Source organism: Procambarus clarkii, chromosome 18 (genome assembly GCF_040958095.1).
Source record: "Procambarus clarkii isolate CNS0578487 chromosome 18, FALCON_Pclarkii_2.0, whole genome shotgun sequence".
Lineage (NCBI taxonomy): Eukaryota > Metazoa > Arthropoda > Malacostraca > Decapoda > Cambaridae > Procambarus > Procambarus clarkii.
Genome location: NC_091167.1, coordinates 23,068,885 through 23,078,859, shown reverse-complemented (window position 1 = coordinate 23,078,859; position 9,975 = coordinate 23,068,885).

The window sequence follows — 9,975 nt, the reverse complement described above, 5'->3', positions numbered from 1 at the left end:
GCAGGTTAGCGTCCAATTCCTGACCGTCCAAGTGGTTAGCCACCATTCCATCCCCCCGTCCCTTCCCAAATCTTTATCCTGACCCCTTCCCAGTGCTATATAGTCCTCCCTGTCTCATGGAGGGTGGTCGTCCTCCCTGTCTCATGGAAGGTGGTCGTCCTCCCTGTCTCATGGAGGGTGGTCGTCCTCTCTGTCTCATGGAGGGTGGTCGTCCTCCCTGTCTCATGGAGGGGTGGTCGTCCTCCCTGTCTCATGGAAGGTGGTCGTCCTCCCTGTCTCATGGAGGGTGGTCGTCCTCTCTGTCTCATGGAGGGTGGTCGTCCTCCCTGTCTCATGGAGGGTGGTCGTCCTCCCTGTCTCATGGAGGGTGGTCGTCCTCCCTGTCTCATGGAAGGTGGTCGTCCTCCCTGTCTCATGGAGGGTGGTCGTCCTCCCTGTCTCATGGAGGGTGGTCGTCCTCCCTGTCTCATGGAGGGTGGTCGTCCTCCCTGTCTCATGGAAGGTGGTCGTCCTCCCTGTCTCATGGAAGGTGGTCGTCCTCCCTGTCTCATGGAGGGTGGTCGTCCTCCCTGTCTCATGGAGGGTGGTCGTCCTCCATGTCTCATGGAGGGTGGTCGTCCTCCCTGTCTCATGGAGGGTGGTCGTCCTCCATGTCTCATGGAGGGTGGTCGTCCTCCCTGTCTCATGGAGGGTGGTCGTCCTCCCTGTCTCATGGAGGGTGGTCGTCCTCCCTGTCTCATGGAGGGTGGTCGTCCTCCATGTCTCATGGAGGGTGGTCGTCCTCCCTGTCTCATGGAGGGTGGTCGTCCTCCCTGTCTCATGGAGGGTGGTCGTCCTCCCTGTCTCATGGAAGGTGGTCGTCCTCTCTGTCTCATGGAGGGTGGTCGTCCTCCCTGTCTCATGGAGGGTGGTCGTCCTCCCTGTCTCATGGAGGGTGGTCGTCCTCCCTGTCTCATGGAGGGTGGTCGTCCTCCCTGTCTCATGGAGGGTGGTCGTCCTCCCTGTCTCATGGAGGGTGGTCGTCCTCCCTATCTCATGGAGGGTGGTCGTCCTCCCTATCTCATGGAGGGTGGTCGTCCTCCCTATCTCATGGAGAGTGGTCGTCCACCCAGGGTGCAAGATATACAGTGTGACACCAGCTGTGATTGAAGGGGAGACAGCCAACTAACCAGGTGTTAGACATAGTCATACACACAGTAAGATGAGCATTGAAAACATGGACCCGAAACGGCCAATAGGAGCCAGTGTTTTAGTCATCGTAAAGGGACAATGGTAGCCACAGAAAAGGTAAAAAGGAGGAAGAGCGTAATATGAGCACACGCTGACTCCAGCGTGTGCTCATATTACGGGAGTCAGCACTGTGAGGGAGGAGTGGTGCAGTCAGCACAGTGAGGAGGGAGTGATACATTTAGCACAGTGAAGGAGAGTGGTACAGTCAGCAAAATTAGGGGGAGTGATACAGTCAGCACAGTGAGGGAGAGTGATACAGTCAGCACAGTGAGGGGGAGTGATACAGTCAGCACAGTGAGAGGGGGTGATACAGTCAGCACAGTGAGGGGGAGTGATACAGTCAGCACAGTGAGAGGGAGTGATACAGTCAGCACAGTGAATGGAAGTGATACAGTCAGCACAGTGAGGGGGAGTGGTACAGTCCAGCACAGTGAGGGGGAGTGATACAGTCAGCACAGTGAAGGAGAGTGATACAGTCAGCACAGTGAGGGGGAGTGATACAGTCAGCACAGTGAGGGGGAGTGATACAGTCAGCACAGTGAAGGAGAAGTGATACAGTCAGCACAGTGAGGGGGAGTGATACAGTCAGCACAGTGAGAGGGGGTGATACAGTCAGCACAGTGAATGGAAGTGATACAGTCAGCACAGTGAGGGGGAGTGGTACAGTCAGCACATTGAGGGGGAGTGGTACAGTTAGCACAGTGAGGGGGGAGTGGAACAGTCAGCATAGTGTGGAAGGAGTGGAACAGTCAGTACAGTGAGGAGGGAATTGTACAGTCGGCACATTGAGGGGGGGAAGGGTACAGTGACCACAGTGATGGGGAAGGGTACGGTCAGCACATTGGTGGGGGGGGGGGGGGAGTTGCACAGTCGGCACAGTGAGCTTGGGGTGGTGGAGTGGTCTCCTTTCTATGTACCAGTCTTCATCATAATGTTTCTTACCTCATGTCCCTCATCCTTAACTGCAGGTTCAGTACGAAGTGATCTCTTACACAAGGTGGATGACAATTTTTATTTCCAAGTCAAGTGTTCTTGGACTTTCCAAGGTGAACTGCCCTCCTGAGCGCAATCGCCTTCCTTACATTACCTCTGTGAACATAAAACTTCATTAGCTAGAGAGACAGTATAGTGGATGACCGTAAGATAATTAACACCCATCCACTAGGGGGAAATGAAATTGTAACATGTAGCCACAACCAAGATGGCGTTGATCTCAATACTCCACCCACCAGAGGTAATCCTCATCGACCTTACTTTCTAACTGAGGCAGGAAACCGGAGCCTTTTACCGAGGCCACCACCAACAATGGCGTTGTCTGAGGTGCACCAAATATCGGGGAGTTGGAGTGCAGATCCATAGGCGGCGCAGAAATCACCATTTCATACTCCGGCGAGAGTGTCGATAACGTACCAGAGGCCATTAACTGTCATACTAGAAAATGGTAACAGCTCGTACCGTTGACATACTGTCCCGTTTTCTGTTTTGGGTTCTCTGGGAGGTTAGGATAAGGTCACTTTCGTACGACAGTTTCTTGACGCTGGGAAACCTTTGGAGGACGGGCTGTTATATTGGCATAGTACTTTCTCCTCTTACTTACTCTTATCGTCAAATTTTCAAGTGTTTCCCTGGCCTGGCTTTGGAATGGAAACAATGGTTGAGCAGAGTTGCAGAATCTGTGGTAAGAGTTATGGACACCACCTTGACCACCACCTGAAAGAGTGTGGACATCTAAGAGTCATTAGAAATATGTGTAGAATAATAACCCCACATTGTTTGAGTTCGGTAAACACTATTTGTTAAATATAGATAGTGTTCTTAAAAGATTCCCCCATTTTGCACCCACAAGATAACGTAAGATTTTAAGGGTTCACGAATGTTAATGTTCTTGTTTGAGGAGCTGTTCACTTGAGACAGTTAAGCAAGTTCCAGCTGTGTCTGGGTACAAGTGACAGAATGAACATCCCAGCGGGTTTTCTTTCTAGGGGAGTGTTGCACATGCTGCTATGGCGGTGTGTCCACTCACAGGATGAGTGGCACTGCCCTATTCTCTCACTATGGCGGTGTGTCCACTCACAGGGTGAGTGGCGCTGCCCAATACTGTCACTATGGCGGTGTGTCCACTCACATGATGAGTGGCGCTGCCCAATACTGTCACTATGGCGGTGTGTCCACTCACAGGATGAGTGGCACTGCCCTATACTCTCACTATGGCGGTGTGTCCACTCACATGATGAGTGGCACTGCCCTATACTCTCACTATGGCGGTGTGTCCACTCACAGGGTGAGTGGCACTGCCCTATACTCTCACTATGGCGGTGTGTCCACTCACATGATGAGTGGCACTGCCCTATACTCTCACTATGGCGGTGTGTCCACTCACAGGATGAGTGGCACTGCCCTATACTGTCACTATGGCGGTGTGTCCACTCACATGATGAGTGGCACTGCCCTATACTCTCACTATGGCGGTGTGTCCACTCACAGGGTGAGTGGCGCTGCCCAATAAACTCGTCCCTGGGGCAAAATTTAATAATTTAGATTTCAGATGGAAGTATTTTATTGTATATCAATACAACAATAATTTATGTGGTCGGGTAGACGGAAGCTATTGTGCAGGACTCGAGAGGGAACGAAGCGTCTACTGTTGTTGTAGAGGCGAGACAGACAAATGTTTTAGTGGTAGCAAGAGGAATGAAGCGGGCGGGGGTTGGAGGGGGTAAAGAAGTTCCACCTGCCAAATGGGTGGGTGGGTGGGGAGAGTGATGGGAGGGGAAGAGTGAGCAAGGGGGCGCCCTTGGTATACCTGCCATATCACGCCACACTCACTCCCGCCTCCACCATACACGCCGCCTCCAAGTTTACCTCTCAAACGGTGTTTACCTCTCCAAGTGAACCTCTTTAATGGTGTTTACCTTTCCAAGTGAACCAATTAATGGAGTTTACCTCTAACGGTGTTTACCTTCCAAGTTTACTTCTGTAACGATGTTTACCTTTCCAAGTTTACCTCTAACGGTGTTTACCTCTTCAAGTTTACCTCTCTAACAGTGTTTACCTCTCCAAGTTTACCTCTGTAACGGTGTTATAAATCCACAAGTGATACTCTCCAGCGGAGCGAAGATAATGACATACTCAATCTTCCTGCTCGTAATTATTATTATCAATGAGTTGATGACAGTGTAGTGAACCTTAAAGTGTTCACGACAGTGTAGTGAACCTTAAAGTGTTCACGACAGTGTAGTGAACCTCACAGTCGCCTGATCTTGGAGGCGCGTAGTTGAGAACATGACGGGAAGCAAGGAGGATCACGAGACTAAAATAAAGGAAGATATAAAACAGAGTGATAGTGAGGGAAGGAGGGAGGGGGAGGGGGGAGCCAGGTGTTGGAGCAGTAAGCTGTGCCAACAGAGACTTGGCCAGCATCAAGAGGACACCTTGTGGGGGGAGGGGGGGGAGGGGGGGGAGCTTGAGTGGTGTGCTCACCAAGGAGTGACTACAGGCGAGGGACACTACAGAAGGTCCTATTAGCATTTCCTAGACAGCTACTATTTATTTCCTATCAATATTTTATATATATATATAAATGCCTAACGTTCGCATTGAATAATCCACAGAATCCTCATCTATTGATCGGTTATGTGTTCCATACCAACCTATTTTCCTAACCAATATTTACCTAATAATATATCGACCCAAAATATTGAACACAAAAAAATATATAAGAAAGAAATAATTGTACTGAACATGATTATTTTACGCACATTCTCCCAAATATATTTCGAGAGCTGTTCCATGGAGAGAGAGAGAGAGAGAGAGAGAGAGAGAGAGAGAGAGGAAGAGAGAGAGAGAGAGAGAGAGAGAGAGAGAGAGCCAGAGAGCCAGAGAGCCAGAGAGCCAGCCTCGATTTTGTATAAATAAAGACGTTACTGAGGTGTAGTGTTGGTACATGTGTACCTGTCTCCAGGTGGTCGTCTTCCCCGTCAACTCTAAACTATATACCTGAATAGTGTGTCATGGCTGGTGATGTTGTCATGTCATGGGAGGTGATGTTGTCATGTCATGGGAGGTGATGTTGTCATGTCATGACTTGTGATCTTGTCATGTCATGGCTGGTGATGTTGTCATGTCATGACTTGTGATGTTGTCATGTCATGGCTGGTGATCGTATCACGTCATATGTGGTGCCTTTGTCATGTCAGCCTCCCAAGCAAGCCTCGTCGAGTAGAACCACATAAATCCACCAGTTTACTGGTGCGAAATTATCTACACGACACAGCTTATTTACAATATATATATATATATATATATATAATATATATATATATATATATATATATATATATATATATTATATATATATATATATATATGCAAACAAGCCTGAATGGTCCCCAGGACTATATACAACTGAAAACTCATGGTCCTGGTCCTGGGGACCATTCAGGCTTGTTTGCATTTGTGTTCCTCACGTGTGCCCCAAAGAATGAGGTGATTTGATAAAATGCTATGCCCAAGATTACCATCCGAGTGCCGGCGGGGAAGTGGTTCATATAGCCTCGGCTATCACTTCCTTTTGTCCGGTCGTGATGGTCAAGCGGATTAAGGCGTCCCTGTACATACCAGTTGTGGGAGTATGGGTTCGAGTCACTTCTGGGGTGTGAGTTTTCAGTTGTATATAGTCCTGGGGACCATTCAGGCTTGTTTGCATTTGTGTTCCTCACGTGTGCCCCAAAGAATGAGGTGATTTGATAAAATGCTATGCCCAAGATTACCATCCGAGTGCCGGCGGGGAAGTGGTTCATATAGCCTCGGCTATCACTTCCTTTTGTCCGGTCGTGATGGTCAAGCGGATTAAGGCGTCCCTGTACATACCAGTTGTGGGAGTATGGGTTCGAGTCACTTCTGGGGTGTGAGTTTTCAGTTGTATATAGTCCTGGGGACCATTCAGGCTTGTTTGCATTTGTGTTCCTCACGTGTGCCCCAAAGAATGAGGTGATTTGATAAAATGCTATGCCCAAGATTACCATCCGAGTGCCGGCGGGGAAGTGGTTCATATAGCCTCGGCTATCACTTCCTTTTGTCCGGTCGTGATGGTCAAGCGGATTAAGGCGTCCCTGTACATACCAGTTGTGGGAGTATGGGTTCGAGTCACTTCTGGGGTGTGAGTTTTCAGTTGTATATAGTCCTGGGGACCATTCAGGCTTGTTTGCATTTGTGTTCCTCACGTGTGCCCCAAAGAATGAGGTGATTTGATAAAATGCTATGCCCAAGATTACCATCCGAGTGCCGGCGGGGAAGTGGTTCATATAGCCTCGGCTATCACTTCCTTTTGTCCGGTCGTGATGGTCAAGCGGATTAAGGCGTCCCTGTACATACCAGTTGTGGGAGTATGGGTTCGAGTCACTTCTGGGGTGTGAGTTTTCAGTTGTATATAGTCCTGGGGACCATTCAGGCTTGTTTGCATTTGTGTTCCTCACGTGTGCCCCAAAGAATGAGGTGATTTGATAAAATGCTATGCCCAAGATTACCATCCGAGTGCCGGCGGGGAAGTGGTTCATATAGCCTCGGCTATCACTTCCTTTTGTCCGGTCGTGATGGTCAAGCGGATTAAGGCGTCCCTGTACATACCAGTTGTGGGAGTATGGGTTCGAGTCACTTCTGGGGTGTGAGTTTTCAGTTATATATATATATATATATATATATATATTTATTTATTTATTTATTAGTATATTTTGGTAGCAGTCTTTCCTGTAGACATATATTATTAAATATGACCGATAAAGTAAGATTAATAATTCTAACACGAATTTTCTCGATCTTTCTTATGTTTCTTTTCACTGTTGATGGTAAATGAAAAATCAATTCTCCAAAATTCATTTTTATTTCTAGTCTGACGCGACACTTGAGCGCGTTTCGTAAAACTTATTACATTTTCAAAGACTTTAGTTTACACACACACACAACTATAACTGAATAGAGCTTAAACATTTTCGATTTTTTATACCTGCATTTGGGTGAGGTGACATGTTACAACAGTTTTGGATGAGGTGAAAACAAACTTTCAACACAAGCCAGAACACGAAACAATGGGTATTGAAGGTAAGAATGGAAGTAATTGCAGAGGGCCTATTGGTCCATATTTCTTGATGCTTCTATATTGGAGCGGAGTACCCACTTCAAGACTCCGCTCCAATATAGAAGTGTATAGATTTATACACCAGGCTCTGGGACCAATGCACTAGTCAACCAAGGGTTGAGAGGCGGGATCCAAGAACTGTATCCCACGCCCCGCAAATATAACTGGGCGAGTACACCCCTAATACACACACACACACACGCATGCACGAAAGCACACACACACACGGGGCCTCGCCAGTTAAAATTACCACCAGTATCACGAGCCACGAGTTAACAGTAGCAGCCTCCTCCTGCAGCGTTGACGCCTCCTCCTGCAGCGTTGACGCCTCCTCCTGCAGCGTTGACGCCTCCTCCTGCAGCGTTGACGCCTCCTCCTGCAGCGTTGACGCCTCCTCCTGTAGCGTTGACGCCTCCTCCTGCAGCGTTGACGCCCTCTTTGTCGCCCTCTCCGCCAACGACCGTCGCCCCTCGACACACACACACACTTCTAGCGAGTCTTCCCGTCACCCTCCACACACACAAACGTATACTACACCACCGAGGCCACTAAGAAACGCATCTAAGGGAAGTGTAAACGATAAACAGTGATTGGAGAAACAAAACATAAGTGGTCAGCTTGAAAAAAATTAGATTTTGTGTTATCTTCTCGAGTCCCTGGACCTCCTGTGTGATTATTTTTTTCTTGTGGAATATCGCATAGATAGTGTAGAGGAGGGCGTGAGGAGTGAAACAAGGGTGGTAATTTTAGCCAACTGCGTCAGGAAAGCGAGCGAGCTGAAGTGTGGCTGTGTGGGAGACTCCCGCTCCAAGATGGTCCTCGACTCCAAGTTTGGGTGAGTTTAGCCACTTTCAAGGGATTTTTTTTATTTATTAACAATTTTTTTCATTGGTGCAAGCTTGTATCTGTCGACCACATGTCATGCCTTCTCCAAATAACTGGTAATTCAGGCCTGCATTACGATCGAAGTTGTCATGCCTTCTCCTTGCGACAAAACGTTTGTGATGCTTTCTTGAAGCACAGTCGAAGTGGACTCCTCTTCACAAATATTCGACTGTGATTCGGGCTAATAACACATCAGGTATCATGTGTGCTTTAAAACATAAACGTGTCGTACTTTTCAATCAATGTTGTTTAATGTTTAATTTATATTTTATGTATTCATTTAAAACTGCAACATTTTTCTGGATCAGATGTGCCATGCAAACCATCACACACCCGTTAATATTAACATATATGCGTTACAGGCATTTTTTTAGACGAAACTGAGTAGGGTGTCAATCGTAATTATTTTTAATTTGTATTTTCTGGCCAACAACTAGAAACTTAGTCTAATATTCTGAGTATACGTATCTTTACAGCCCATCTCCCAGAAATTATGTATTTATAGCAACTATTTAATCAAACGTACAAAATTGAACTGTCGAGTCAAGAAATTGCCTGCTAATTAGTACAGGATTACTTCAAATGTTTGCTAAAGAAATGGAACAGTAAATACAGAACTTAACCCAATCTGTCCTAGGGCTAAATAGGCAATCCTAGGCCTAATATACAATGTCTTAAGCTCGTTTTTCACCTCATCCACCTCACCCAAATGTAGATATAAACCTCGAAGATGTGTAAAGCTCTATCCAGTTTCAGTTGTGTGTTTGTAAACTAAAGTCTTTGAAAATGTAATAAGTTTTACGAAACGCGCTCAAGTGTCGCGTCAGACTAGAAATAAAAATGAATTTTGGAGAATTGATCTTTGAATTACCATCAACAGTGAAAAGAAACGTAAGAAAGATAGAGAAAATTCGTGTTAGAATTATTAATCTTACTTTTTCGGTCATATTTAATAATATATGTCTACAGGAAAGACTGCTACCAAAATATACTAATATATATATATATATATATATATATAATATATATATTATATATATATAATATTATATATATATATATATATATATAATTATTAAATATGACCGAAAAAGTAAGATTAATAATTCTAACACGAATTTTCTCTATCTTTCTTATGTTTCTTTTCACTGTTGATAGCAGGCGGCTTGACGTCTGCGAGGCACTACACATCAAGAAGTCAACACCAGCAATCAACAGCCATTAATTTAAAAAAACATTAATTATATTCCAACACTAGGAATATAATACAACACTCTGTGTTTATTATAGCGAGTGCTGTGAGCTTATATAATACCATTGTCATAGAAGTGCTGTGGTATTATACCTTAACATTATTATCTGTGCGAGCTTGCAACACAGCTCGCAACACTCTGCCAACAACAGCAGCAGCAGGGTGTCAGGGGAGAGTCTGGTAGAGGCACACACTGCCAACAACAGCAGCAGGGTGTCAGGGGAGAGTCTGGTAGAGGCACACACTGCCAACAACAGCAGCAGGGTGGTCAGGGAGAGAGAGAGCACACACTGCCAACAACAGCAGCAGGGTGTCAGGGGAGAGTCTGGTAGAGGCACACACTGCCAACAACAGCAGCAGGGTGTCAGGGGAGAGTCTGGTAGAGGCACACACTGCCAACAACAGCAGCAGCAGGGTGTCAGGGGAGAGTCTGGTAGAGGCACACACTGCCAACAACAGCAGCAGCAGGGTGTCA